The sequence below is a fragment of the Dipodomys merriami genome, unplaced genomic scaffold (genome assembly GCF_024711535.1).
Source record: "Dipodomys merriami isolate MVZ:Mamm:240054 unplaced genomic scaffold, mDipMer1.0.p SCAF_124, whole genome shotgun sequence".
Lineage (NCBI taxonomy): Eukaryota > Metazoa > Chordata > Mammalia > Rodentia > Heteromyidae > Dipodomys > Dipodomys merriami.
This window is the reverse complement of record NW_027202538.1, coordinates 2,214,516-2,239,735: the sequence shown is the minus strand read 5'-3', so window position 1 is coordinate 2,239,735 and position 25,220 is coordinate 2,214,516. Positions and strand designations below refer to the sequence as shown.

General features: G+C 45.9%; 1 long non-coding RNA gene across 1 annotated transcript; it reads right to left on the bottom strand.

Annotated features, from left to right (window-relative positions):
- Positions 1-12,857: 12,857 nt before the first annotated feature.
- LOC138823847 (uncharacterized) lies at positions 12,858-18,823 on the bottom strand. The gene is made up of 4 exons (XR_011370925.1): positions 18,744-18,823; positions 15,858-16,053; positions 14,894-15,026; positions 12,858-13,025 (listed from the first exon to the last, which is right to left on the bottom strand). It is a non-coding gene; the product is annotated as an uncharacterized lncRNA (long non-coding RNA).
- Between the last annotated feature and the right edge of the window lie 6,397 nt (positions 18,824-25,220).

The following is a 25,220-nucleotide window of genomic DNA, read 5'->3' as shown; positions in this document are numbered from 1 at the left end:
TGTTCTTTATAGGTGCTTTCTCTGAGAAGGATTTTCTCTCCTCCTCCTCTGGCCACAGGTTTGAAGCCAAAAGTGAGAAAAGAGTGTGACATGATTTTGGCTGCAAATGTCCACGGGACATGCCAGTTCAATCACTTAGCATTGAGCTGCAGTGAATTTACGGTCTCAGGATGAGAGGACCAAAAGCTGGAGTGATCCTCATGCTTTCTGTATTGCTCCCTAGGCCTATGAAATTTTCTAATAAGTGTGAGTGTTTTCTGTCTCCAACCTTAAGTATCTAGAACACACTAGAAGCATCATCATGTTTCCGTTTTTCTCTAGTACCCCTCAAGATTTTGACTAAGGGTTTGTGTGGAGCAGATCCTTGGTGAATCCTGAGGAAAGCCACTTGAAGTCTCCTAAGGATATCTCAGTTCAAATCCCACACAAGCAAGAAAGTCTATGAGACTCTTATTTCCAATAAACCACCAGAAAAACAGAAGTGAATCAGTGGCCCAGAGGGTAGAGTTCCAGCTTTGAGAAAGAAAGCTGAGCAGGAGATACAATCCAATCCAGGCAGGAAAGCCTGGCAGACGCTTATGTCCAGTTAACGACCAGATGGCCGGAATTGGATCTGTGGCAGTGGCAGAGTCTCAGCCTTGAGCAAAACAGCTGAGGTACACATAGGGCCTGAGTTTAAGCCCTGGGATGTCCACCAAAAAAATTCAAAAAGAGAAGGCCAAGTTTATGTATGAGTGACCTACCTACTTATGTGTGTATATTACCTCTCTGAGTGGAATAAGATTGTATGCAATGCTTCTCCTTTTATGTACAGATTTATTTTTCAGATAGGCTTGTTGCACGTACTGCATCATTCTCTTCTTTTCATGCCCATGGCTTTTCTCTTCCAGAGTTCCAGGCCTGTGTCCTCATATGATACACACTTAAGATCTCAGCAGCCTTTATTTCCTATTATTATTAGGCCAAGGCAGGAACAGTCACAAATCAGGCAGGGGAAGAGAAGATCAGGGTTTTTGAAATAACTGGTATTCAGAAAATTAAACTTGGGGGATGTAAAATGGTAGCATACTTATGTAGAAACTACCATTAAGAAAAAGATGAGAGGGTTGGGAATGTGGATTAGTGTGAGAGTGCTTGCCTAGCATGCAAGAAGTACGGCATTTGATCCCTCTGTAGCACATGCACAGAAAAAGCCAGAATTGGTGCTGTGGCTCAAGTAGTAGAGTGCTAGAAACATTGCCCAGGCCTTGAGTTCAACTCAAGTACAAGTAACTTCTCATCACCAAGGGAAACCCAGGAAGCTCTTGAACATCTGCCCTTTCAGAAGTGGAAGTCAGAGTGTCATAGACTTTCCTGCCCTGCCTGGCTACACCCTGTGATCTTCAGACCTCAGTCTCCTGAGCTAGGGGATGGCTCTTAGCTACTGTTGCTCTGCTAGGTCAGAAGTGTAATGACATTGACAATACAAGTCAATTGTTTATCACAAAGGGCTTGGGGAACATATTAAGCCTTTCAACAATGGGCCTTTCAGAACCCTGCAGGACACAAGGTTATAATGCTAGAGTCTGAGAGGCTGGGCAGATGGATCTGCTAAACTTGAACCTTGAGCTCTGACTCCAATTCTGGTGTACATCAGAGTTCATTTTCCAGAGAATGTTCTCCTAATTAGCAAATAGGAAAAGTACTTTGATTAGCTCTCACTTTTTCCCATTGTGTGTCTCGAACTCAAGCTTGGGCACTGTCCCTGAGCTCTTCCTCTCAAGGCGAACACACTACCACTTGAGCCACAGTGCCACGTGGGGCCTTTTGGTGGTTCGTTGGTGATCAGATTCTAACAGGCTTTCCTTGCCTAGGCTGTCTTTGAACTGTGGTCTTCAGATCTCAGCCTCCTGAGAAGATAGGGTTCCAGGTATGAGCCACTGACATCTGGCCTATTGGTTTTGCCAGTGCTGGGGCTTGAACTTAGGGGCTGGGTACTGTCTCCATGCTTCTTTTTCTCAAGGCTTGTGCTCTACCACTTGAGCACTCCACAGCTTCTGGCTTTTTCTGAGTTTGTGGCACTGAGGATTCAAACCCTGGCATTCATGCATGCTGAGCAAGCTCTCTACCACTGAGCCACATTCCCAGTCCCACCCTTACAATTTTATCTCTCAACTTGCCTATCCTCAAGGAAAGGCTTCTGAGTATAAATCATCTAAAGAAATCCCTATAGGAAGGTATTAAAGATAAACAAGTCACAGCTCATATTTGAGAGAGACTCTAAACATGTGAAGGCTGTGACAAATGTCTCCATTTAATTTTGTATTAGGTTTCAACACTTAATAAAGTATTAATGAAAAATGAGTCAATGTCCTAAATTATAGTGTGTAATTATATAATAGATGTGCAAAATGTAATAAATATTATGTGTATAATAATACTAATACAATAAACAATAAGTAAATGAAAAAAATTGGAAATACAGAAATACAAAATCAATCATAAAAATCACAGTTTGTAATAAACATACACATGTAAAATGTAACATATATTACACATGTACATAAATATTATTTTCCACTATAAGGACTTAATTTAGAACCTGGGAATTGTACCCTGAATTTCTTTTCCTCAAGGACAGTGAGCTTCCCCTTCACCTACGATGCAAAAGAGTTACCCGGATGGTGAGATCAAATCCCAGCAGTGGCAGAAATACTAACCCCAGTTCCAAGACAGTGAGAATTACTTTTAATAGATGCAATTATGTTTATTCAGTTCCAAACTGAATATTTTAAAAGCAGCAGTGTATAATCTTGTATATCTATTCAGACATGCTTCCCTTACCTGCAAAGGGCTTATCTGAGCTCTAAGTTGTTTCCTTTTTTGTACATTTTTTGTTGAAAAATATTGTATAGAGGGATTACAATTACATAAGCAAAGTAATGAGTACATTTACTATTGAGCACTGTTACCTCCTCCTTTGTTTTCCCCTTGCCATCCCTTCTCTCCCACCTCCACAGCTACCCTCCCACTCCCCAGATGAGGTCAGTGACTTAATTTTTTGTTTTTGGCTAGGCACAGGATTTGAACTCAAGTAGTAGAAACTCTCACCTTCCCTCACATTGCTACAGATTTAGCAAGATCCTGAGTTCAAATCCCGGGCTAGGAAAGAAAACTGGCAGAAATTCCAAACCAGGGGGATTATTTTCAATTTATTTAAATAATTTATTTATTTATTTATTTATTATTATTTTTTTGCCAACCATGGAGCTTGAACTCAGGTTGTGGCAAATATACCTCAACTCTGATTGCCTTAGACTGGACTGCAGCCTCTCACCCATAGTCAATCCTGGGATCCCAGAGGGTTTGCAGGAAGAAAAAAAAAAGTGGGACAGCACAAAAAGTCCCTAGCTGCAGAAGACTGGGGGTTCTACGTTATTCTTTTCTTTACTGGGTGACCATCCTGAGTCAGAATGACATGGCTGCAAAGTGGAGCTGAACTGCTATTCCTGAAGGCTGGTGGGCCATCAGGGAAGCCATTGGCCAACCTGTCAAAATAGGCCCTGGGTTAAAAATCTAAGTCCTGACACCTACCAATGGCAGGACATCACAAGACACTCGTTCCTATGCATAGGAACACTGATTGAAAGAGTAGTTCGTGCATCAGTCGAGCCTAAAAGTGGATATAATAATCCTAGGATTCTGACTGATTTTAACTGATAGTTTATTAAGCATGAAAAGAATAATATTACTTCAAAGGCAGTATAATAAATACCTTAGAGTTGGTAGGAATGTAGTAGGCGTCATTCAGTCAGATAGATGGCTCTGGCACTCTATCAATATGTACTAATTGTATACCACCATCTGCCAATCCATTTATCACTGTTTTGGCCAAACCTGGGGCTCCATCTCAGTGCCTGGGAACCACCTCACAGCTTCATTGGCTAGAGGCTGCCGTGCTCACCCTTACCCATTCATGAATTGGGCCTGCTAGGTCCGGAGGTCGGATCCCAGCACTGCCAAAAGTTTAATCTTGGAGTAAGAAGCCAAATGTGACACATGTTTTCCTTTTCTGAGAGAGTCTTGGGTGTCAGGCATTATAGTGAACACATCTACAAATCTAGATGCTATGTGATAGGAAGTAAACAATGTAATAAACCATATAGGGCTCAAAGAGTCAATAAAATAAATGGTAAATAAATGAATAAAACAAGAAATGAAATGAATAACCATACCAAACATGATATTGTCTGACTATATGGAAGTATAAATCCTGTCTTTAAAATGTAAATAAAATGATATAAGGAGTATGCTTTGCAGGACTGAGGCTTGAATTCAGGCCTAGGAACAGGCCTGACTTTCTTGACTTCAAGTATGGTGTGATTCCCCTAGCCCCACAGTGCTGCCTATTTACCCAGATCTTGAGTTCATATCCCAGGCCTGGCAGAAAAAATGGCACGAATTGCAAAACAGGGAGATAAATAATTGTTTTAAAAATTTTTTAAATTGTTTTAATTTTTTTAATTTAATTTTTTTGTTTGTGACAGCTCTGTCTCAGCTTACATCACACTAACCTGGGGTGTAGCTTCCAGAACCAAAGCCGATCCTGGAATCCTAAGACCTGATGTCTGACAGGAAAACAAAATGAAAATGACAGTAAAAAAATCCGCAAGCCGTACATGGTAGGAGGTTTCTTGGCTATGGTTCCTTGCAAGGTGACCATCCTATGTCTGAATGACATGGATGCCACGCCCAGGTGACCTGTCATTGCTCAAGGCTGGCAGACTGTCAGGAAAGCCATAGGCCAACACTGCAACACAGGCCCTGAGTTCAAATCCTGGTCCTGGCACCTACCAATGGCAGGAGATCCCAAGATACTCCTGCCTGCGCTTAGAAATTCCGAAGGAGGGGCTGGGAAAGTGGCTCAGTGGTAGAGTGCTTGGGTTGCATGCCTGAGGCCCTGGGTTCGATTCCTCAGCACCACATAAGCAAAAAGAAGAAAGCCAGAAGTTGCGCTGTGGCTCAAGTGGTAGAGCACTAGCCTTGAGCTGAAGAGCTGAGGGACAGCACCAAGGCCCAGAATTCAGGCCCCATGCCTGCAACACCCCCCCCAAAAAAAGAAAGAAATTCCAATGGAATGGTATGCAACTCATGATTGAATAGTTCGTACAGCAGTCTGGACTCAAATTAGATGCAATAATCCTAGGACACTGATTGAACTTAATTAATGGTTAATTAGGCATGAAAAGAATAATACTCCTTCAATGGAGGCATAATAACTACCTAAGACTTGGTAGGAATGTAGCAGATATCATTGAATTCTAGATACATGGCTCTGGCACTCTGTACTATTATGTATTTATTGGTGTACTACCACCTGCCTATCCATGTATGGCTATTTTGGCCCGCCCTGGGGCTCAATCTCAGAGGTTGCCAAAAATTTCCTCCTGGAGTAAGAAGCCAAGTGTGACACCTGTTTTCCTTTTCTGTGAGAGTGCGGGGTGTCAGGCATGATGGAGAACAAGTCTGCAAATCTAAATGCTATGTGATAGGGTGTAAACAATGTAATACATGGTTAGGTGTCATCACAGTCAATAAAATAAACGGTAAATAAATGAATAAAACAAAAAGTACAATGAATAACCACACCAAACATGATATAGACTGAACACCTGTCTGGAAGTTCAATCCTATCTTTAAAATACATGTGAAGACTACGTTTTCCGAGGTTGGGGCCTGAATTCAGGCCTAGGGAAGAGGCCTGACTTTCTGATCTTCAAGCATAGAGAACTTCCCCTTCACGCAGAGTGCAAGAGTTACCCAGACCCCGAGTCACATCCCAGGCCTTGCAGACAAAAAAATAGCACACATTTCAAGCCAGGTAGCTTCATTAGCATTTTTCATATTTTTTAAAGTTCACTTTAAGGTTCACCTGTATTTGATACATTTTGATTTTATAACATGAGAGTTTTTTAAAAAGGGGTTTAAACGTTTACATTTCAGCATAGCACATTGGTGTTTCTATTTTGAACATCTGCCATGAAGAGTGAGAATGAAAATGAGTACATCATTCCTCCCTAGAGGGACAGTTGATGTTATTTCTATTTAGAGTTATTTCTATAACTATAAACTCTCTGCAATTGCATCGTGTGAGTTTTCCTCAGTGCCTACCACAAAATACAGTAGGAGAGTTCTCATACCACAAAAGGTTGGGTTTCTGAATGAATACTAATTCTGTGAGGACAGTAGGTACTTGTAAGCATTTTGGGAATAAAGTGAATTATAAATTGAAAAACAAAAACATTGGGACTGGGATGTAGCTCAGTATTGGAGTACTTGCCTAAAGAGCATAAGACCGTGGAAGAAAAGGAAGGCAAGTTTCCTAAAGCTCAGAAGGTTAGAATTTTATGATCCATACGAACAAACTTCTTTCTTCTTTTTTTTTTTTTTTTTTGTCGGTGGTGGGGCATGAACTCTAGGGTTCGCTGCCCACCTTCAGCTCTTCAACTCATGGCAAGTGCTCTAATGCTTGAGCCACAGTGCCATTTCCGGTTTATTGGACATAAGGGTCTCACGGACATTCCTGCCCAGGCAGGCTTTGAACTCCCATCCTCAGATCTCAGCCTCCTAAGTAGCTAGGATTATAGGTGTGAGCCACTGTCACCTGGTGCATGAACAAACTTATTAAAGATTGATTCTGAGGAAAGGAACTTGGAATACACTTTTAATATATATAATTTATAAAGCCATGGTTAAGGCACTAATTCAGAAGTATTTATTCATTGGCTAGTTTTTTAGTTTATTTAAAGATATATATATATATATGCGCATACATTTTTAATATATCTACAGATATTATTAAAACATAGCTTTGAAGTGTACCTAAAAGCATATGTGCTCATGTAAAGTTATACAACTACACAAGCTTGATTTTTTATTTTCAGTTTGTTGGTGCCATAAATTAGGTGGGATGTGTGTACTGTTGTTTTGTTCTCTGTTTTTGGAAGATTTCTCTCTGCTTTCTTCCCCTATCCACCTCTCTCTGCACTTTAATTCAGCTTGCTCTTTCTTGGCTTGATTGTTCATAGCTGATTTTCTACCACTTCAGCTATACCTGTAGCCTTGCTTTTTGCCAGTTAATTGGAGATGTCGTTTCTCAGGCTTTTCTGCCTGGATTGGCTTTAAAATTTCGTCTTCCAGTTCTCACCTCTTGAGTAGCTGGGATTAAAGATGTGAGCCACTGGGGTGCCTAGGGATGAATTCGACTTTGGTTGGTGTATTCTTTCTGTTTTTCTAAGCATGGGATCATCTACTATAGAATTTCTGTGAATGTCCTGGGTCTGAAGTAAGGTATATAATACATATGCTAATCTGTATAGTTCTCATAAGATGTAATCAATTTAATACATGTTATAAGTGTAATAATAGTCAATATAAATAATGAATGAATGAATAGTGCAAGAAATAAAATACATACACAGTAAAATAATATGCGGTAAACATAAGTATGTTGATATTAATCATTATTTCAAATGTGGATGAATATTACTTTAACAGGACTGGGGATTGAATTCAGGCCTAGGGAAGAGGCCTGAATTGTTTGTCTTCAAAGATGGTGAGTTTCCCCATCCCCCACAGTGCATTAGATTTACCCAGACTCTCAGTTCAAATGCCAGGCCTTAAAGGAAAAATAAAAGTTTTGAATGCCAAGCTGGGGAGCTTCATTAGTATTTTTACAATTTTTTTTCGTGGGGCTTGAGCTCTGGCCTTGGGCACTGTCCATGCACTCTTCAGCTCAAAGCGAGTGCACTACTGCTTGAGCCACAGCACCACTTCTGGTTTTCTAGTGCTTTATTGGAGATAAGATTCTCATGGGCTGTACAGCCTGGGTTGGATTGAACCACAATCCTAAGCCTCTTGAGTAGCTAGAATTACAGGTGTGAGCCACCGGCGCCCAGATATTTCTAATATTTTAAAATTTTATTGATTGATTGATTGGTTGCCAATCACGGGGCTTGCACTGAAGTTGTGGCAACACTGCCTGAGATTCCATCACCCTAGGCTGGGATGGTGCAGCCTCTGGACTCACGGCCGATCATGGGATGGTACGCCTCAGGGGCTGACAGGAAAACAAAATGAAAACAGCACCAAAAAAAACCCGCGATCTGTGGATGGTCGGCGGTTTCTTGGTTTTCCTTCCTTGCATGGTGACCATCCTGGTTTCAAATGACATGGCTGCAACCTGTAGGTTACCTGGCACTGCTGAAGGTGGCAGGCTGGCAGCGAAGCCATAGGCCAACCTGGACACCTAGGTCCTGAGTTTGAATCCCGGTCATGCCACTTCCAAAGGGCTGGGGAGCCTAAGAATCTATTGCCTTTCCATAAGAGCACCAGAGGACTGTGAACAATGTCATGGTTTGATGAGTAGTTCATCAATCAGTCTAGCAGAAAATTAGACCCAATAATCACAGGACACCGACTGATTTTAATTCATAGTTCATTATGCACTAAAAGAATACTATTGATTAAATGGAGTCCTCACTAAAGACCTGAGAATCCGTAGGAGCGTAGTATGTATAATTGAACACTAAATAGATATTTCTGGCAGTATGTAAGTATCTAAATTTATATTTATTTGTATAGCATCATCTGCATAGAACATTTTTGCTATTTTGGCCAAACCTGGAACTCGATCCCAGGTCTTCAGATCCACTTGGCACCTGCATGGGCTAGATGCTGCCATGCTGACACTCACCCCTTCATGAATTGGGCCTCCTAGTCCCTCAGTCAAGGTCCCATCATTGCCAAAGTTTCTTCCTGGTGTAAGATTCCATGTGTGACACCTGTTTTCCTTTTCTGTGCAAGTGCTGGGTTTTAAGTATGATGTGCATGTTATGTATTCAAAGCTATATGCTATGGAATAGATTGGAACAAATGTAATAAATGTTATAGGTGTACTCACAGTCCATAAAATAAATGCTAACTCAATCAATCAATTAATAATAATAAAATATAATGAATCACTCCAACAAACATGATTTAAAATGAATATAGCGATATAACTCCAATATTTAAAATGTCTATAAATGTTTTGTTTTTCAGTACTGGTGCTTGAATTCAGGCCTAGGGAAGAGTTGAGAAGTGCATGCATGATTCACATAGGAAATGATAGGTAAGATCTGAATTAAGACTGCATGAAGTGTGACAATAATAATTACATTCAGGAAATTGACGAATTGGGAAAGATCCAAGAATTGGTAGTCACATGGAAGATAGGATTCCAACACAGCTCACCACATCTCCTACTCTATACAAACAGGCCTTTATTAGCATATTAATTTCAGCTTATGAATGGATGAATATGGTGCTCCACCCCCACCTCAGGGCTAGATCTCACGTCCTGTGTATGGCCTACCTCCTTAGTGGCTCACAAGCTGGTGTGCTCATGTTGACCCATTTGGCAGTTGGTTCTGCTAGGCCCTGAGTTCTACTTCTAGCATTGCCAAAAGTTTCATCCTGATGTGAGATGCCAAACCTTGCAGATGTTTTCCTATGCTGGGTCCTGGGTCGCAGCTAGGATATAGAAAGCATAGGAAACTCTATACCCATTGGAATAGGTTGTCATCCATGTGAGCACAGTTATATATTTCCTCCTATACTCAATAAAATACACAATACATAGATGAATAAGACACAAAATAAAAAGATTAACTGAAAACCAGGTGCATGCCACATCGTTATGTAAATAGAGATCCTATGTTTAAAAGAGGTGGGCTTGTCCAGTGCTGGGGCTTCCTTTGCATGGTGACAATTCTGGGTCCAAACATGGCTGCCTGCAGAATGAAGGTGACCTGACATGGCTGAAAGCCTGCTGGTTTTTTGGGTGCCACAGGCTAACCAGACAATGGAGGTCCCGAGGATGAATCCCAGTCAGCCCTTTTACTATGAGAGAACTGCTGGAGATCCTGGGACACTGGTTTCTGGGCCTAGGAAGGGTCCTGGAATGCAATCAATCTTATCTTTGAATGAGTAGTTCCTGCTTGATGTGAGTAGGAAATGATAGGCAAGATTCATGGGATATTGATTATTTTTAATGAAGAATTGATGAAGCATGACCATAATCATCACAGTTATGAAATGGAGGCATCGGGGAAGATCCAAGCATTGGTAGTCACAAGGTAGATCCCATCACAGGTCTCCATCTCTTCTACACTATAAAAATATGTACTTATTTGCATACTAACTTGCACTTACAAATGCATGACTATTTTCCCCCCTCCTAATCCCCTTCTCCCAGGGCTGTATCTCAAGTCCTAGAACTGGCCTACCTCCTTAGTGGCTCACAAGCTGGTGTGCTCACTTTTGCCCATTCACCAATTGGGCCTGCTAGGCCCTGAGTTTGTATCCCAGCACTGCCAAAAGATTATCCTGATGTGAGAAGCCTATCGATCCATCTGTTTTCCTGTCCTGAGAAAGACCTGGGTCTCAGGGAGGACGGAGATTACTACATAGGCAACCCTATACCCAAAGGAGTGGGTTGCCATCCATGTCAGCACAGTTATATCTGTCATCATAATCAATAAAATACACATTGCATCCAAGCATAAGACACAAAATAAAGAGAACGAGTACACTGAATGCAAGATGCCACCCATCCATGTATGATAATATAGATCCTGTACTTAAACGATGAATTCATGATTATATTGATCCTCCCTTCCAGGGCTCAGTCTCAGAACCTGGGTACATCCTAGCTCCATAGTGGCTCACAGGCTGGTGTGCTCAAATTGACCCAATTCACCAATTGGGCCAGCTAGGCCCTGAGTTCAAATCCCAGCACTTGCGAAAGATTCATCTTGATGTGAGAAGCGCATCGATCCACCTGTTTTCCTGTCCTGTGAAAGTCCTGGGCCTCAGCCAGGATGGAGAATGGTATATAGGCAACTCTATAGCCATGGGAATAGGATGTCATCCATGTCAGCACAGATATACCTGTCACCATACTCAATAAAATAAACAATACATCCATGAATAAGACTCAAAATAAAAAAAAGATAACTACATTGAATGCAAGATGCATACCAAACCTGTATGTAAATAGAGATCCTATATGTAAAAGAGTTGGGCTTGTTATTTTGTCCAGTGCTTGGGCTTCAAATCAAGCCCTGGACCAGGCCTGACATTCTAGTCTTCAAGGATGGTGAGCTTCCCCTTCTCCCACAGTGCAATGGGGTTACCCAGACCTGAGTTTAAATCCCAGCTCTAGCAGTATTACAGTGTGAGTTCTTAGCTAGGGTGCTTCATTCATAATTTTTTATTTATTTATTTTTATGCCAGAGCCGGGCCTTGAACTCAAGTCATGGCAACTCTGCCTCAGCTCTGATCATCCTAGGCTGCAGCCTCTGGACCCACAGACCTCGGACCCTAAGATCCAGGGGCTTGCTGGAAAAATAAAAGCCCCGAGGGGGAATAAAAGCGGTGGAAAGTTCCACCTGGCACTTTTACATTTATTTTCCTTTGCATGCTGACCATGCAGGGTCCAAACACGGTGGCCTGCAGAGTGAAGGTTACCTGGTGTGGCTGATGGCCTGTTGGCCATCAGAAGAGTCAGAGGCCGACCCAGCAACGTAGGCCCCGGGGTCGAATCCTGGTCAGCCCCCATGCATTGAGGGAATTGTGGGAGATTCTGAGATACTCATTTCCAGACCTAGGAAGAGTCATGGAATTCGATGGATCTCATCTTTGAATGAGTAGTTCCAGTTTGATGCTAGTAGGAAATGATAGGCAGGACTTATGGGGTATAGATTATTTTTAATGAAGAGCTGATGAAACATGGCCATAATCATCACAGTCATGAAATGGAGGCATTGGGGAAGATCCAAGAATCATTAGTCACAAGGTAGACTGGATTCCATCACTGGTCGCCATCCTACTCTATACAAATATGTACTTATTTACATACTACCTTTAGATTATGAAAGGATGACTGTTGTGCTCCCCTTCTCCACCCTGCCCCACGCCCACGCGGGGCTCAATTTCAGGTCCTGGGAATGGCCTCGCTCCTTAGTGTATCACAGTCTGGTGTGCTTACCTGGACCCATTCGCCTATTGGTCCTGCCATTCCCCGAGGTCAGATCCCAGCACTGCCAAAAGATGAATCCTGATGTGAGAAGCCAATCGTTGCACCTGTTTCTCTGTCCTGTGAAAGTCCTGGGTCTCAGCTAGGATGCAGTATGCTATATAGGCAACTCTATATTCATGGGAATCAGTTGCCATCCATGTCAGCACAGTTATAGCTGTCATCTTATACAATAAAATACAAAATGCATCCATGACTAAGGCACACAATAAAAAGAATAACTACACTGAATGCATGATGCATTCCACATCCCTATGTAAAGAGAGATCCTATGTATAAAGTAGGTGAGCATATGATTTTTGCCAGTGCTCGGGCTTCAGTTCAGGCCCTGAGACTAGGCCTGACCTTGTAGTCTTTAAGGATGGTGAGCTTCACTTTCCCCCACAGTGCAACAAAGTTACCCAGTCCTGAGTTGGAATCTCAGAGGTGGCAGAAAAATGGTGAGAATTCTGAGCCAGGGTGTGTTATTGTTATTATTATTATTATTATTATTATTATTATTATTATTATTATTATTATTATTGCCAAGCATGGGACTTGAACTCAGTTCATGACAACTCTGCCTCAGCTTCGATCACCTCAGGCTGGTGGGCTCCCATGGGCCTGTAGCCGATCCTTGGATCCTAGGCTCTAAAACTTTGCAGGTAAAACTGACAGAAAAATGACAGGAAAAGATGACAGAAAAATGAGAGAAAAAATGTGGCAGGATAGATTTTTTATATTTTCTTGTTTTGCACGGTGACCATCCTGGGTCTGAATTACACGGCTGCAAATGGTACTTCACCTTGCATTGGAGAAGGCTAACGGCCCATCAGGGAAACCATAGGCCCATGCGGCAAAATAGGCCCTGAGCTTGAATCCTGGTCCTGACACCTACCAGTGCGGGGAGATCCCAAGATACTTGTTCCTATGCATGGGAATAACAATGAAATGTTAGCAAACGCATGATTGAATGAGAAGTTTCTGCGTGTATTGGTCAAGTCCAAAATTAGAGGCAGTGATCCTAGGACAATGATTCATCTTAATGAATGGTTAATTAAGCATGAAAAGAATACTATTCCTTCAATGGTGGCATAATAAAGTCCTAAGAGTTAGTAGGAATGTAGTTGATGTCATTGAATATTAGGTAGATATCTCTGCCACTATGTACAAATATTTTTTTTTGTTGTTCTACCACCTGTCTATCCATGTATGGCTATTTTGTCCACTCCTGCAGCTCAATCTCAGGGTCTGGAAATGCCCTGGCAGCTTCATTGGCTAGAGGTTGCAGTTTTGACACACCCATTCAGGGTCTGAATTGGGTCTGCTAGGCCCTGAGTTCAGATCCCAGCACTGCCAACAATTGGATCATGGAGTAAGAAGCTGAGTGTGATAGCTGTTTTCCTTTTCTCTGAGAGTCCTGGGTGTCAGACATGATGGAGAACACATGTGCAAATCTAGATACTATGTGATGGGTTGTCATCAATATCATGAATGGAATGTGTGTCATCAGAGTCAATATAAAATCTCATATCTAAAATATACTGGGAACTCAGAAAATTAAATCGCCCAACAACAAATCCTCAAAGAAACAATTGCCCAATAAAAGAGTGGGCAAAAGACTTAAAGAGAAACTTCTCTGAAGAGGAAAGATGCATGGCCAATAGACACATGAAGAAATGCTCAACCTCCCTAGCCATAAAAGAAATGCAAATCAAAACAATATTGAGATACCACCTCACACCAGTTAGAATGCCTATAATCAAGAACTCTAATAACAACCGATGCTGGAGGGGATGTGGACAGAAGAGAACCTTACTGCATTGTTGGTGGGAGTGTAAACTTGTTCAACCACTTTGGAAAGTAGTATGGAGGTTCCTCAAAAGACTTCACATAGAACTCTCCTATGACCCAGCAATTCCACTTTTGAGCATTTACCCAAATGTTTACAAACAAGACCACACTAAAGCTACCAGCACGACTATGTTTATTGCAGCACTATTTACTATAGCTAAGATATGGAACCAACCCAGATGCCCCTCAGTAGATGAATGGATCAAGAAAACGTAGTATATATACACAATGGAATTCTATGCCTCCATCAGAAAGAATGACATTGCCCCATTTATTAGGAAATGGAAAGACTTGGAAAAAATTATATTAAGTGAAGTAAGCCAGGCCCAAAGAAGCATAGGTCCCATGGTTTCCCTTATTTGCAATATCTAGTATATGTCTGGGTCAAGCAGAATAGGTCAGATAAGGTGATGTTAGGGAAATGAACCCTAAGATATGTACTCAAATGATTTTTCTCTCTCTTGTGATTGTTTCTAACACATGTATAATATTATTTCTTTGTTGCTTTGTACGTCCCTCTCCCACAGTATAACACCTGCTTTCACTGTATTTGATGTCGGTATAATTTGTGGAGGGGAACAGGAAAAATTAATAGTTTAAATAGGGATACAGGTGGACCCATTGCAGCAATGAGATGTACAAGTCGTTATGTCAAAAATGAACTTTACAACATTGGTGCAGGGGGAGTGCGGGGGAGGAGCAGGGAGGATTGGTTGGGGGGGTGAGAGGGAACATGGGAAGGGATGGGAAGTGGAAACAAAGGAGGAGGCTACAATGCTTGATATGAAATGTACTCATTATCTTGCCCATGTAATTGTATCCCCTATGTACAGTATTTTCACAATTAAAAAATGGAAAATAAATGAATAAAACAAAAATACAATAAATAACCAATACAAACAGGACATGGACTGAAAATCTATATGTAAGTAGAAATCTTACCTTTACAATATATATAAATAGAATTTTTCCAGGGCTGGGACTTTAATTCATGCCTAGGGACCAGGCCTCACTTTCTTGTCTTCAAGCATGGTGAGCTTCCCCTTCGTCCACAGTGCTTCAGAGTTACCCAGGCCTTAAGTTCAAAATCAAAGGTAGGAGAAACAGCGTGAATTGCAAGCCAGGGAGCTAATTTTTTTCTGCTTTTTTGCTTTTTTTGCCAAGCATGGTCTTGAACTCAGGTCATGGTAACCGTGCCTCAGCTTTCATCACCATAGGCTGGGGTGCAGCCGCTGGAAACACAAGCTATCCTGGGATCCTAGAACTTCAGGCCCTGTGCAACGGGGGAATTGCACAGAAAAAAGTGGCAGGATGGCATTTTTACATTTTCTTACTTTGCAGTATGGCCATCTGGGTCTGAGTGATCTGGCTCCAAAACATACTTCACCTTGCATTGCTGAAGGCTTGCAGGCTACTGAGGAAGCCATAATCCCGAACAATGATTAGCCAAGCACCAGTGGCTCTCACCAGTCCTCCTTGATACTTACAAGGCTGTGATAGGAGGATCATGGTCAAAGTAACCCTAGGCAGGAAAGTCCTTGAGACACCTGTCCAACCTCAATGCCAACAAAGCCAGAAGTAGAGCTGTGTGGCTCCAGTGGTAGAGGGCTAATCTTGAGCAAGAACACCTCATGGACTGTGACCAGATGCTGAGTTCAAGGTCCAGGACTGGCAAAAACAGACATATACAACAATCTGTGCAGCCATCTGGCTAAAGCAGGTCTCCCTCTTGTCCCCAACTGGATTGGACAGACTTTCCTGGTAAAGGAGCTGCTGTCATGTTGACTAGGCCCACTTGGTCTGCATCCCAGGATTCCAGGCACACCCCCATTTTTTCATCGTTCTTTTTCACCAATGGGATCCAAGAATAGTGGACATGCCCATATTACATGCTTCCCAGTAGCACCTGGAATCCCTCTGTTGGGTGACACCACTATCAGCAGTTGAGGAATGTAGAGGTCGCTGAGTGGTGAGCAAGAGACTCCAGGTGACTTTGAGGTAGAGTAGGAAACGATGTCCTAGTCAGTGAGTGGGAGAATAGAAGATTTTCTAGAGCCTGGGAATGTAGCCAGCCCAACTTTCCCGTCCTGGCGCTCAGATGTCTGAAACAATAAGAATCAATGAGAGAACTGTGGGCAAAAAGCTGCCACAAGAACACCAGCAGTATCCTCCCGACAGACCTGAAACATTCAAGAAAACAAAGAACATGAAAAAGGGAGGGATCCCCAAGACAAACACCACTGGGGAGCGAGATTGTATGGAGAGTCCAGCGAAAGGTGATGCCGACCATGGGCCTACCCTGCCTTTGGACTCAGTCACAGCCACCAGGGTCCAGAGTGTCAAGGGTCCCAATCCCACCAAGGATCCACAGAGATGCTACCTGCATATGATGCCCACCCTGGACCACAGAAAAGAAGAAACCAGGCACTCTGTGCCAATATCCAACCACTGAAGTAGGGAGACAGACCCGCAGGGTCAATGGGAGTAAGAGAGGGAGAAGATAGACCAGATACATGCAGCACCAAAAATGGAGGTAGAAATCCAAAAGGCACCCATACAGTGGTTGGTTTCGGCAGAAAGCGATTTACAATGTGCACTGGCCCAAGTGCAGTAGGCCGCTGATGACAGAGAAAGGGAGCATGAAGCTCTCACCAGCTGCCTACAAGCTACAGAGTGGGGTGTGGCAGAGCTGGAGATAGTGGCTTCTCTGGTCACTGCTGCAAAGGAGAAGACCAAAATGTTCCTCAAACAGCTGAATGATGTGATCCTTCAGCTCGAGGAAAATACCAGAAACTTTGATGACCTGGAGCAAGTGAACACAGAGTTGCAGCAGAAGGTGGAAGTGCTGTAGGTACAGAGGAGCAACATGAAGAAGAGAATATGCAAGTTCCAACAAGCGCTGGAGGGCATTAGGTACTGAAGATGGAGTTGAATAACCTGGAGGAACAACTTCATATCCAGGTCCAGGAAAACCAGTCTCCGTCTTCAGAACGTGGAGCAGTAGGAGCAACTGCAGAGACTGGAGGAGAAAGCCTAGGATCAGCAGGAGACCCCTGAGACCCCACGATGTGCATGTGTGTGGGATAGACAACCGGAGGAAAAGCTGGCCCTGCTGTGGGACACTCTCCACCGGATGAGTAGTGAGAAGGAGGAGCTTGCCAGCATCCTGGACACAAAGCAGCAGATGAAGAAACATCTGCGGGAGCAGTAGGACTGCTCAGAGAAGAAGATAGAGAAATGGATAGTGGTGGCTGAGAGAGAGAGAGCCAAGCAGCTCAGGAGCAGCAGGAGCAGTCCCTGGGCCAGTGCAGGAGTTCAGAACCTCCTGTGAATGGCACATTGTCTCCAATGAGCGATTGTGGTCTGAGAAGGAGGCCCTGCAGCAGCACTTAGAGAGGCAGATCCAGCTGCTGGAGCAGCTGATGCAAGTGAAGGGCTCAACAAACTGGAGGGACCAGGTGGTGTCCCCGAAGTGGCAGGACACTCTCAAGTGCCTGGAAGCCACCAGATCACAGGAGGAATGCCTGCAAGCCCAGCTGAGCTTCCTGGCTTTCCCTGGGGAAGGGGAAGGGATGAGCCCTGGAGAAGCAAAAGGTAACGAGGTGAATCCCCCCCACCCCATGTGACCATCACACAGGATGGAGAGGTTCCCCAGACCAAGAGTGACATGGCTCTGAGAGTGCTCTTGGAGGATGAGATCCACAGGGGGAAACTCCTGACCCAAGAATGGTGGGCTAGCTTCAGGCACCCCATGGCCAACCCAGCAGCTCAGTGCCAGACTGAGCTGGAGCCACAGACCCTCATCCATGACCTGCCTGATGAGGTGGACTTCCAGAGTCCAGCAGGTGAGCTCCAGCATTGATGCAGCCAGCTTTTGGCACACATCCAAACTATCAAGGAGTCCCTCATGGTGTGTAAAAAGCAGATGTTGTTCCTGAATGAGCTATGTTGGGAAAAAGCCCAGTGCATGCACTGGCTGTCTCAGGAGAAGATCGAGAAGAGGAGAGTGTTGAGGAGCTGCTGTCACTCCTAGTCAGGGAAAGCACAGACAGCAGTTTCCAGATGCCAGCACAGGCTGAGCCTCCCATCCCCCTCCCCAACACTGCTTCAGAAGCAACTTGAAGACAGCATGGAAACTGCCAGAGGAGAGGTCAGTGTTCCCGACCCCATAGTGGATTCCCCCAAGGAGCAGGTCCTGCCCCAGATGCCCCACATCCAGATCTGCCCACAGCTTCCAGGCTCAAGTGAGGAGTGCTTTCTCACTTTCTCCGGTAGACTGATGTAGATGACGACTCTCTATGTGACATACTGACTCTCAAAAGCGTTAGCCACCAGAAGTAGGTGACCAAGTGGCTTTCTCTCAGGCCTCCATCTGCCGGGCAACGGGAAGGTTAAACTGGGGGTAGGGTAGGGCAGAGGCTGAAGGGAGTTGGCCCAAACTCAAGGGACATCTAATGGCCTATTGGTGGCCCATTGGTGACTTCTGGCATGCTAGGCAAACACTCTACCACTGATCCACATTCTCAGCTAGGATGATTTTTCCCCCTCCCAAACCCATATGGCCATTCCTCAGATAAATAGGAAGTAGGGGCTAGGATGAATATGAAGCACAAGTCTGGTTCAACCCAAAATATTCCCCTGCCCCCTCTTCCCACACCCTGAGTTGAAGTTTTTCTTCTACCATTGAGGGATGAGAGAGGGAGAGGGGAGTCCCAAGAAAATACCAACAACAGTGGCCCCCTGAGTCCCACATCCTTCCCCACACAAGTGGTCCTCCAGATTCCAATCTTACCTGACTCAATGTGAAGTCTACACTGTCTCCCCACCACTGCAAGGGTCAGGATGAAATAAAAGTCAGCCCAGGCCTCAGCGCACACCCAAAGTGGAAGCTCCTAGTCCCAGACCTACTTCCACCTCTGACTGCCCCTAGTTAGGCCACACCCACCACTCACCACTATGATGGTGGTGATGACCTCATGGATGGATTCCAGGAAGAAGGTCTATGGCAAAGAGCAGAAGCATCAGGGTGAGCAGGGCAGAAGGAGGTGGGGTGATTGCTCTGGGATCTTCCTTGGAGCCCTCCCATCCAGCCAGAACCATGCTGACCCAAAGCACGAACAAGGCCAGGGGGTGAGACGATGGAGGAGCACAGGATTAAAGGAGGTACTGCTTTGTCTTGGAGGACTTGATTAATTCCAATTATAATTAATTCCAATTACATTTGGCCCATGCCAATCCCAAAGACATCATGCAATGCCTCTCCGTGTTGTTGTTGGTCATGAAGGCTGTCCCTGAGCTCTTTTTCTCAAGGCTGGCACTCTACCACTTGAGCCACAATGCCATTTTTGTTTTCTGATGGTTCATCGATAAGAGTCTCATACACTGTCCTGCCCAGACTGGCTTGGCACCATGATCCTCCATATCTCAGATTCCTGCGTAGCTAGAATGACAGGCATGAGCCACCAGTGCCCAGTATGTGATGCCTTTTGAAGGCATCTTGGCGAGTCTGTAAAGGAGCCCCAAAGGGCCTGGATAGACAATGACCCAATCAAGGAGCCGGGATGGGGGAAGGTTGACCTTCTAGCCATTCTGTTCCTCCAAAATTGAAGATGCCAGGTGATGTTGTATGCACCAAACACCTGGGCCAGCAGCCACCAGGCTTACTGGGGGAAAAAGTAGAGAATACCCAAAGACTGCAGTGTAGAAATCTCTGATTTTGCATTCATGTGGTGTGTGTGTGTGTGTGTGTGTGTGTGTGTGTGTGTGTGTGTGTGTGTGTGTGTGCAGCCCCACTTCCTTTTTGATGGTTAATTGTAGGTATGAGTCTCAAGGACTTTGCTGTCCATGGTCGCTTTGAATCATGATTGGGGGCCCCAGGGAAGCAAGAGTAAACACAAGTGACAAGTACAATCCCTATTGTGGGCCACTCCTGCCCCCTGGTGGCCACACACGGAACATGCGGTCTCATGCCATTATCCTCTAGAGTTCAAAATGGGCAAGTTACTAGGGCCAAGCTGACTTTTGCTCACCCTGATTGCTGATGCCTGAGTAGGTCTGTTCCACCCTAGGCCCAGAGAGCTCCAGGAGGCCCAGCTTTCCAGGGCAACAGGGAAGGGAGAGGTCAGCTCCAGGCTGAGCTAAGAGCCTTTGCCCACGGATACCCTAACTTGGCCTTACTTATCACCATAAGACCTGTCAAAGAAAAACCCCAAAAAACAAAATTGGATCTGTGCCTCCAAGTGTTAGAGCTCTAGCATTGAACCAAAGAGCTCAGGGACAGGGCCCCCAAGCTTTTAGTTAAAGACCCCCAGCTGACTTCCCTCATAAAACACAGCTTGTCTAAATGTGAACTGGTAGGATTTGTGAAGTGTTTCTGAAGAATGGTGATACTGAAGAAAGCACCTAATTCTAATGACAGCTGAACTTGTGACATACAGCTATGTGCTGAGTCCTTCACAGGGCGCTATTTACTGGGTCCTTCCCTCATGGGAGTTATATGCTGAGTCCTTAAAAAGATGCTGTTTGCTGAGTCATCCCAAAGGGTGCCATTCACTGAGTCCTTTACACTGTGGGCTATAGACTCCCTCCTTCAACGGGTGCTGGGTAGAGTACTCAGCATACTACATGCTGAGTCCTTCAAGGGGAGCTGTGTGCTGAGTCATTTACACAGGGTGCTTTGTGCTGATTTTGGAAGTGTGCTGTGTGCTGAGTCATCCCAAAGGGTGCTATGTTCTGAGTCCTTGAGAGGTGGTTATCCCCAACAATCACACAGACACAAACACAAACACACATACACACAGGAGTGTCACCATGCAACTGCTTGGTGTGTGGAGTGGAGGGGGATGGAGGAGAGTCTCCTCCAGCCGTGGGGCTGAGGGGAGATTCGATCCCCTGGGCCGGTACTGGGGGTGGGGGTAATGTTGAGCTGAGGTAAGGCTGCAATTGCCATGGTCTAGAAGCCTCAGGGCCCAGTCAGGGCTGCAATTGTGGCCAGGGGTGGGGGGTGGGACCCAGGGGAGGAGGGGGCGGGGCCCAGGAGCACACTTTGGTGGCAGCAATGGCCAGGGGCACAAGGGGGCAGGGGTGTGTGCGCAGAAGGGGCGGGGTGTCCCAGGAGAGGAGTGTGGGGCCCAGGGAGAGCTGGGAGAAGAGCGAGCAGGAGCACTAGCACCCGTGGAAATGGCTTCAATGGCTGGCGGCTGCTCCGATCATAGTGTGGGGCCTGGCCGGGAGCGCAGAGCATGTGGATCCTGCAAGGCAGGCACATCGCCACATGCAGCCCCTCGGAGGCGCCCAGCCATGGTGGCCCTGAGTCTGAGGTCCCGGTGCGGGGAGCACGGCAGAGGCAGTGGCTGCTGAGGCGGCGGCGGCCACAGGTTAGGAGGCCGCTGAGGCTGCGGTGGTGGCTGAGGAAGAGCAGAGGCTGCGCACAGCTTCACCACGCGCCCGCGCTGGGTTTCAAACATGGTGCTGCTGGCTGGGACCCGCGGAGCCTATAGCAGTCACCTGGCGGAGATGTTGCGCCCCTGGCCTGCTGGTGGCCCTGACTTGGTTCCAGCCCTCGGTTCTCAGACTCCTGGCGCCACGCGGAGTCGCAGCCTACAGCTTCTTCCAGCAGCACACGTGAGTGGCCGACCTGAGCTCCTGCACTCCACAACCCCCCCTGTAAACCCCATCCCCCACTCTACCCTTCCCCCCACCCTCACGGACCCGGACCCTTGCCTCTTGCCTCCCCATCCTGCCCTGTCTGTGCCTCCACCGTGCCCCACAGTCTGTCCTGGCTCTGCCACAAATGCACCCCAGGGGTGGGGGGTGGAGGTGGGTGTCCACCTGGGGATCCCACCCTCATCCCTAGTGGCCAGTGTTCCAGGAAAAGGGGAGCTGCAGGGATGAGGAGGAGGGGAGACCACAGAACCCCTGGCCTGGAGCAGTGGGAACCACACAGCTGTGCATGTGCACCCTTCCTCTCCCTGGTGGGAACCTGGTGGCTTTAGTCAGAGGTGGGGAGCTGCACCTCCACACCTACCTTCTCGGTTCTTTTCCCTTTTGCTGGGCAGGGGTTGTTGGATGCAGAAGATAGACTCCGTTGTTGTGTGAGCCCTTGTCTTCTGCGCTCAGTCACCCTTTCACCTGAGGTCATTCCCAGAAGAGCCCACTACAGAGGTGAGGGCACTGGGGTCAGATAGAAGGTGGGTATTTGGGAGAAAAACACACCCCCTCTGACACACATATAACTGGCCTGTACCCCAACCCCAGCATTCAACAGTTCTGACTGGGTGATCACATTTCCCAGTTCTGCCAGCTTCTGCTAGTGCTACCAGTCCATCTAGTCTCCTAGTCCTCACCAAGAATTTGCCACGTTGCCCAGAAGTATGTAGGAGGGAAGTAGGGAGTCCATCCATGTATATAGCCTTTAGGACCCCATCAAAGTCCCCAACAACGCCCCCACCCCAGGTCAGACACCTTTCTGGAGGCACCTGCTTTGTTTTCTGTCCAGGCTCTGAGAAGCCACGTGTCTCGGAAGTCCTTCACCCAGCATCCTGGTCTAGGGTTTTGGTGAATGGGGAGTCAAGGCTTGTTGTTACCAATGGGAAGGTCTGGCCCTTCTGCATTATGAGAGCATTGTTCCCCTTGGGTGAGATCCCTTGGTTCTGACAAGGGAACCCCTGTGCTCCAGCTAGTACATTGCCCAGGTGAGAAACCAACAAACTCAGGAGAGAAACTGCTCTGAATCTGTGTGTGTGTGTGTGTGTGTGTGTGTGTGTGTGTGTGTGTGTGTGTGCGTGCGAGAGAGAGAGAGAGAGAAAGAGACAGAGAGAGAGAGATAAAGAGAGACAGAGAGAGAGAGAGATCATCTTTCTCATTGTACAGTCACCTTGTCTAAAAAGAGCAAAAGCATTTTATTTGTGTGTATGTGTGTATTTGTTATTCTTTTTCAATTAATGTCCGGTATGAGCCCAGCCATAATTTTTGTTTTCTCTTTCACCGTTTCATGGCTCCTTTAGAGAAGGTCTCAGTAGATGTTCCTTTCCACCTCTTTCTTCCCCTTTTCTGCAGCCCACAGTAGCTGCTGGACCTGCGTGGGTCTCTTCTTGGAGGCCTGTGTGAACCGCAGACCAGAGTGGACACCTGCCCTTCGTCTTTAGCCAGAAGGCTCATGAGGCTACTGTGATCACAGCCGCACTCTTCCAGCCAGACAGTCTGCTCTGGTGTGTATAGTTGGAGCTAATTCAAGGTTGGGAATGAGTCTGCCAAACATAAATAGGGAATTAGATGGGAGGTAGTAGGGCAGGGGCTGTGAATCTAGGAGGGTCTGGGAAGTGATGAACGGTGTGACATAGCAGATGGTTCACCACGACTGAGGATGAGAGGAGAATCTTACCCAGGGTATTGACCATGTAAGTGGGCATCTGGGGAGGGTGCTCTTGGCCCCCAATGGTGGCGTGGATTCACTCTAGGGGCAGTGCACTGGTGGGTAGTCCTACCTGGAGTTCTGCAGTCTCCAATCTGTGTCCCTCCTGGGCTGTTTCCAGCTAGGCAATGGTAGGCAAGTGTTTGCCCCTGCTGGAGCCTGCTTGGTATCAGGACATGGCAATTAGCTAGGGCTCTCTGAATGCCATTTTCTGTAACCTACTGTAGGCTGCCTGGAAGGAAAAGGGGACCGCTGACTTTGGAACCCTTTAAGTTTGATTGGGACAAGTTGAAATGCCAGCTTTTCCAGGGTTTTTTCCTTGAAGCTGGCAATTTCTACTAATGCTTGGGATAATGGGTCAAATGAGAAGGACCATTTCAGCCACCAAACAATGATATTCAAGCAGCACAAGCAGAGTTGCGGAGCCAAATGGTCTCCTGATATGAACGCCGTGCCTTGACTGCCTTTCTCCGGCAGCTGCCAATTCTCCTCCGGCTCTCTCTAGGGTGATCACTACATTCGAGAATGTTGTGGGGAGCAGAGATTGTGACCTTGCCATCTGCAGCCTGATTGCTGTGAGCAGAGACAATTCCCAGGACCTGTACTGGACTCTGGGAGATTCAGAGACCCAGGATGCCTCAGGGATCCTTTTCTACAACATGAAAATTGGGAGCTGGATATGGTGGACCATCCAGTCTGGCACTAGGGAGTGCAGAGGAGGCCCCTTGAGCCAAGCTTTCAACTCAGGACAACCTTGTTCACAGCTGAGTGGGGAATAGAGTGCCATACAGCTGGTCAGTGGCTGGACAGAGATCTTTGAGAAGATAGGCATCCTAGAGGCCCCAGAATACAGTGAGTACATGGCTCACGTCCTTGGAACCAAAAGAGTTAAGTGCGGTGGCACCAGGAGGGTGGGAAGAGGGAGGAGGGAGAACTGTGGGAGAGCTACATCAGGCTTTACCCCCACCCAGGATGCTTACCTGAGTTGGATGGGACTTTTCTGTAGTATTGTCATAGACAGATGCTCATCTATTTAACAAAACGTTACAGTGTGTGCCAGTTCCTGGGGGAGAGAGAGTTGGAGTCATACACGATGAAAGGTTCCAGTGCTGGTTCCACAGCACATGAAGAAATCTTGGTTTGAGCTGGATTCTGGTGCCTCACACCTGTCATCCTAGCTACTTAGGAGGCTTGAGACTCTTTATCTCCAACTGACTACCAAAAAGAAAATGCCAGAAGTGGATTAGCAGCTCAAGCTGTAGACTGTTGGCCTTGAGTAAAAAGGCTCAGGGACAGCACCCAGGCTCTGAGTTCATGCCCAGGAGTGACACAAAGAAAAGAAAGAGAAAGAGAGGAGGGAAGGATGGAGGGAGAAAAGGAGGAAAGGAAGGAAGAAGGGAGCATGCAAGCCTTGGTTTGGAGTCCCTAGATCAAGGGAGCCAACCATTCACAATCTCTGTGGGGACAGTTCCAGAGCCTAAAGCTAGTGTGGAGGACCAAGCCACTGACCCATTCATGACATTAGCAATTTCATGACATACAAATCTGAGTGGTCGCTGACTGCAGAGGGAAGTAGCCTCGGGTAGACCCTAGGGCTCAGGGTGGGTCACAGAGTTTCAATTTCCCCTGGCTCATGGAGTTTATTTTCTGGTCAGATAAGAAGATACTGTCCAAGCGCTAGGGAGGTATAGGCTGAGGGAGTGTCCAGAGGGGGGTGGCAAGGGATTAGCAGGAAGATGAAGAGGGAGGACAATCCCAGATCCAGTGACTCAGGCCATTGGAGCTATGACCTCAACTGACAACCTAGACCATCAGTGATAGAATCTTCGACCCAGCCACATGGCTATTAAAAGTCCT